We start from the raw sequence: 6527 nt of genomic DNA on the forward strand, positions 1-6527 counted from the left end.
CGATCCTATGAGCTCATCTGAGCAGCTCAGGTGAGCTAAAACATCAAGGACCTTAAGATCCTGGAGAAGTGCTATTAAATAGATGTTCCAAAAGATTTATTTAATTTCCAAACAAAACATGTGTCATGAACAGTAACATAAACATTCAAATGCCCAATTTCACAAACTTGAGGGTAAGAAAATAGTACACAATTGATTGTTTAAAACTGTTTTTTTTATCAAATTGCAACAAACTATACATGTATATTGCTAATTTCTGGCTAAGAAAGATTTTTTTTAAATACCTGGTATGTTTTTTAATGTATGTGTATTTAGATATTGTGAAATATTTAAAACATATAAAGATATATTTAAAATACATACATTGAATATTTTATAAAACAAACATTCATTCACAGCTGAGTTTGGCAACTCTTTAATGAAATTTTCACTTGAGTTACTCATAAATTGATTAAATATAAACTGCACACTTTACAATATTCCATTCTATACACAAGGTGTTGAGTTCATATTTTGTGCTTTTGTGCTTTAACATAACATTTAAAGAAAAAAAGAAACACAGTTGAAACAAAATGTAATTGTTGGTATGTTTGTTCATTAGCTAAAGTCATTGCGATTATCTTTTGAACTAACAAGTTGTAACGACAACTCCTGGTATCCTGTATTCATCAACATTCCAAACACAGTAGATATGACCAGTATTAGTCTCTGAACAGATTTTGTATTCCCTATCTTAGAGGTTGGTAGAGACACAGTCAAGAGAACATCAGCTAGCAGTGGCTGTTGCTCTAATAGTTCATCAATCAGTTCATGCCATTTAAATTCAGCCAGGTCACAGAAATCCTTTTGGGCTAAAACACTGTCCTTGTTGTAGCATTCTTTTGGCTGCATATTCAATTTCATTTAAAAGTTCTACAGCGATACTTCCTCTCAATGGAGAAGACAATATATGCCCTGCTACTTCTCTTGGAGAGCTGGAACCTGATTGGAGCAAAAAAAGTAAAATAAAAAAAAAAAAAGAAATAATAATTCATGATAATATTGCTTGATAAATCTTTTATTTTTTTAAAGAAATGACAATATAATGTTATTTTAGCAAACATTATTAATCTATGTTTCTATATCATAGACTTCTTTAAAAGTGTTTTATACATTATTAGTAGTCATTTCAAAAAAAAAATTTGTTTAAATTATATTGACTAAAAATAAGTCATATATTTTACAAAAACAAAAAATCTGATTGATAGCTGTTTTAAATTTTTTTATTTTATAAAATCACCCACCCCTTTACTACATTTATCATCTCCCACTGTTTCTGTTGTGTACATATGTACAGCTTATGACATATTGTAAATTTGTAATGACTGTTTTCTAAATTCAATTTAATGAGCATGGTTCATATGACATTGTATCATACCTGAATATAAAATTGAGTGCTCTGCCAGCAAAATAAGGAAAATATACTTATGTTATCACTGTTTAAGAATCATTATGTACCTGTTCTGTTTTTTTCCACCAAACATGTTGTTCATGGCCATTGCACAGTTGTTCCAGAAACTGTTTTCTGACTCGCCATCTTTTCGTAATTTCTGACTGTATTCTTTCAGAAAGGATTTCTCTTCGATGGACCATCTGGTGTGTCTGGTTTTTTCATCCTAGATCAGTGATGAAACATGAAAATTTGAGTGTTTAATGGCAAAGCTTAAAAAGGATTGATGGGCTTGTGCCAAAATAGTTTATATGAATGAAGAGTGGTTTATTTGATCTTTGAATTAAAATTTTAGCCCATATCCTAATGCAAAGAACTTAATATTAATGGCAACAAGATGCGTTTGTGAAACAAAATGTCCCCCTATATGACGTTTGACCTTGAAGGATGACCTTGACTTTGACCCTTCACCACTCAAAATGTGCAGCTCCATGAGATACACATGCATTTCAAATATAAAATTGCTAGCTTCAATATTGCAGAAGTGACATGACATGAGCAATTTTGACCCATATATTTTACCTTGAAGGATGACCTCGACCTTGACCTTCCACCACTCAAAATGTGCAGCTCCATGAGATACACATGCTTACCAAATATCAAGTTGCTTTCTTCAATATTGCAAAAGTATTCATAAAATAAGCGATTTGGGCCACATATATTTGACCTCTGACCTTGAATGATGACCTTTACCTTGACCTTTCACCACTCAAAATTTGCAGCTCCATGAGATACACATCCAAGCCAAATATCAAGTTGCTTTATTCAATATAGCAAAAGTTATTACAAAATGTTAAAGTTGGCGCAAACAGACCAACCAACCAACCAACAGACCAACCAACAGACAGGGCAAAATCAATATGTCCCCCACTACTATAGTGGGGGACATAAAAATAAAATATACACACAAAAAGACAGTGTTCTATTAAGCAAGCCTATGTTAAACAAATTTTAAATCCATAGTATATATACCAAATGTTGGTACTTAATAAGTGATATATACCAAATGTTGGTACTTAATAAGTGATATGTTGTGTTTTCAACAAATTTTACAATTGGTTGAAGAGATTTCACAATTATAAAAATACAATTGAATTATTATAGAAAAGAAAGTAGTACTAGAAAGTGAAAAATAATCACCAGTTTAATCCTTTTATGTTCATGTTTATGTGTTTTTCCTGTGGGAGTTGATATTGCCCTCTTGCTTCCTCGTTTATGAGGGGTACTTGAGTTTTTTGGGCACAGGCACTGTATGTGTGATCTGGGCCAGACCTACTCTCAATTACTTGGAACCAAGTATGATCCATCTGAAATATGATTTATGATTTGAATTATGAATTATGAATAACTTTGTCTTGAAAACCACGAACCATTTTTAATGGAGTTTAGAAAAGATATTTAGAAGCATTTTGCTAATCTGGGAAAAGCAGGTCTGAAATTCTGACTGTGGTGAACCTTGAAAAATGCCTGAATTCATAAAAATGCATAACTACTGTTAATCAAAGATAACCACACCGCAATGCTTTCATATTTGTCATACTACTCAAAAATACATCACAAATACAGTATGTTACAAATTTACTCAAACATCCGAAATTACACTATCTGTGTTCTTGTCCGAAACATACTCAGGTTATGGAACAATAATTAACTCTAATATGCGGACGAACTCGAAAAAAGGAAGAACGTTTACAGAATGAAATATATGCATTTCGATTGAAAAATGAATGATACCCCGACGAACCCCATTTTTAAATATTTGGTTAACTCACCATTATCATCGCGTCGACCATGATTCCGCCAATGTCAGGCTTCTATTTGTTTACAGTAGAAGCTGGGAACCAGAATATACGCGTACAGAATATTTACACATGTTACGCACAGTTTGATTGGCTGACTAACTCGTGGCCACGAGTTAGCTATGTCGGGATCTCGAGATGACGAAAATGCTCTCCTCTTTTATTTAATGCACTCTGCCTTTATTTACTGCACCGCTCTTTTTTAATTGCACTCCGCATTTATTTAGTTTTTCTCTCCTCTTTTATCTATCTCGTGGCCACGAGTTAGCTATGTCGTGGCCACGAGATATAAAAAAAGAAGAGTGCTTTTTCTATTTCGTGATCTCGAGATCCCGACTTAGCTAACTCGTGGCCACGAGATAGAAAAAAGAAGAGTGCAATTTAAAAAAAAAGGAGTGAATGTCACCTCTATGCCACCGCAGACTCCGCATTGTATTCCGACTCTGCTCTTCATCACAAATATTACAAATAAAAAGATTATCCGGTCTTGTGAAACAATAACGTTTATCCTCCAATTACCTTGAGTCGAGCGGTAACCATTAAAGAATCATTTTATTTGCGTTAAATCCATGTCAAAATTATTTATTTACAGCGTGTTTAAGCACGCAAAACCGATACAGTCGATTGATGTATAGCGGATTTTAGTGAGTAACGGATAGGTTAAACGTTTTATTTATAGTTTTCTATGAATTGAATACAAAAAGCTTATAATTGTTAAGTCAATTCATGTTTTTGTTGACGTGTGTCAATGTGTACAACTGTTTCTTTTTTCGAAAGTAAAACAAGGTCACGTTATGTACGCACCGTTTTTGTGACGAATGGAAAAGTGCAGACGAATGGTTTCTTGAATTTTGCAGATTTTGTTTGGTAAACATAATGTTCATTGATGTAATATTTTAGTATTATGTGTCCTTTACAAAAGTAAGCATGCTCAGAAACCAAATTGATGCGTACCATATAAAATAAGCATGAAAGCTGCAACTCGAGATTTAGTGAATAACGGACATGTGGTGACCCATATTCAGGAATGTGGGGATTGTCTCAAAATAAATATAAACTCAATTGAAGTTGTCCAATACACATGTGGTTAGCGTTTGACTATGATATTTATTAGTGAAAACATCATATTTTAATGAAAAATAATCAAATTATAACGAAAAATTGATTTCTCTGAAAACATATTTTTCACTATCAAATCTATATATATATAACAAGGTATTCAACTCAAAATGACCCGAATATAGGGTGCGTCGCTTTGAACAGCTATTACTTCATCAATTGTGCTGCGATTTCCATTAACTTGGTCTTATAAAATGCAGAAATGAATTACCTTTCTGGAAATGTACATATATTGCAATTATTTTGTTACAAATGCTGTGTCAAATTTCAGGAAATAACACGATACACATGTAATCCGATAAAGACCTAAGCGATCCGGTAATGGCTGAATCAGTGTACCATGAAATTCGCGCTGTAAACAAATAATATTTTTTCGGAAATTTAAAACCGCTGGCATGTTTCAATAGGAAAGACATGTGTCTATCTAGGTTTAATGGTTTAATTACTGAATGCATGGTGTTTACGTTGAAATGAGACTCGAAGTCCTTAGCTATCCGTTATACACCAATCGACTGTAGTTCCATACACACCCGCAAATTACATACACTACGCGTGTTGTTTACCTTGTGTCGAGACGTCACATCCGAAAAGCGAGAGTACTCGATTGCAATAGGCATTAGGTCAACTAAACTTTGAAAATTCGATTCACGGAACAAATTTATAGAAACTGAAAGATTAATTTAACTTTTTTAATAACTTGTTTTTACCACTTAACTTTATCGGTCGATCTTCTTTTAAGCAACATTGACACGAAAAAGTACTCAAGAATTGCAAAAAAAAACTTCCGCAATTTGTTCACCTATTTTTGCGATGTGCGCGCACAGATTGTTCCATGCGACCTTTTTCCGGGAATCGTGACAAAAGTGCAAGTTTAATGAAGAGTACCGAAAAAAATGCACGGAATAGGCGTACATTTGGATTATTTCAGTTGAAGTAAGATTTTTAAATGCAATTTAACTGTGTTTTTCCTTATTTTAGTCGTGTCTGTAATTATGTTCAAGCGTAGTACTGTTGGTAAAACAAAATACTCGGAGCGCATGCGTGTGACGTCATCACGAGAGCAACATTCTTAATGTAATCGAAGTGATCGAAATTAGGGTTTGCTCGAAAAAAAGGGAATCGTACGATATATAATTCAATGTCCCGATATATTTCCGAGTGATTCGTTGGATCGATGAACACTTTTTCAACTCGCAAATTATTATTAAAACGCAAGTGGCGTCGTGCGGCGTCCATTTTGAAATGTTTACGTGCTTATAACGTTACGTCGTGAGTTTATTACGTAAGTCTTAACAATGTGGACTTAGCATTTGAGACTTTCCTGTGTGAGTCTGGAATTTACCATTTTATTTTCATTGAATAATGTTTTTTAAGTCTAAGTGTGAGCCTGAGACAGAAACTTGAACTGAGTCTAAAATTACAGACTTATATTAATAGGTGAATACGGCTCACCAGGCCTTTGCACAAACGTGTCTGCTAAGACTGCTCCGCATCCCCTACATGGAGCATTAGACGAAAGTGTACGTCCGGAACATGACCGGAACACTCGTTTGCCCATAATAACACCTACTGGCGACCGTCACACGACAAAAGCTGGATTGGTTTGGACAAATCACTTGGCATGATTCTCAGTGCAGGACTATACTTCAAGGAACGTTAGGGGGCTCTCTATCGAGGCCGTCAGATAGATTACAAGCTGGGCGGACAACGTAAATAATGGACATCACTCACCACCATGGATGAATTACTCCCAGCAGAACATAACATTCCCAACTGGCGGAGGTTATCGGAATCGTCGTCCCTCATCCCCCACCCTGTGGCCAGACCGTTAATAGGAAATATGATGATGATGATGATGATGATGATGATGATGATGATGATGATGATGATGATGATGATGATGAAGACGAAGATTACACGTCTATAAACGGTATAATGTGTGTGATTGCATTATTAGGTGTTTTTTGTATTGCAAATAAACGCCTATAAGTTCGCGTAAATATGACATCTCACCGTTTTATTAATATTTTAAGGGAAACTAAGAGGCTTCCGCAATAAACATAAGCAATACATTATCGATTATTTAATTTTATTCTACAAGCGGTTATATAATCTTTTTT

At 34.3% G+C, this 6527-nt stretch overlaps 1 long non-coding RNA gene across 1 annotated transcript; it reads right to left on the reverse strand.

The window, feature by feature from the left end:
* Nucleotides 1–536: 536 nt before the first annotated feature.
* On the reverse strand, nt 537–3325 carry LOC127844215 (uncharacterized). Its single transcript, XR_008032626.1, has 4 exons — nt 3262–3325; nt 2630–2796; nt 1498–1655; nt 537–981 (listed from the first exon to the last, which is right to left on the reverse strand). It is a non-coding gene; the product is annotated as an uncharacterized LOC127844215 (long non-coding RNA).
* Between the last annotated feature and the right edge of the window lie 3202 nt (nt 3326–6527).

The sequence above is a fragment of the Dreissena polymorpha genome, chromosome 1 (assembly GCF_020536995.1).
Source record: "Dreissena polymorpha isolate Duluth1 chromosome 1, UMN_Dpol_1.0, whole genome shotgun sequence".
NCBI lineage: Eukaryota > Metazoa > Mollusca > Bivalvia > Myida > Dreissenidae > Dreissena > Dreissena polymorpha.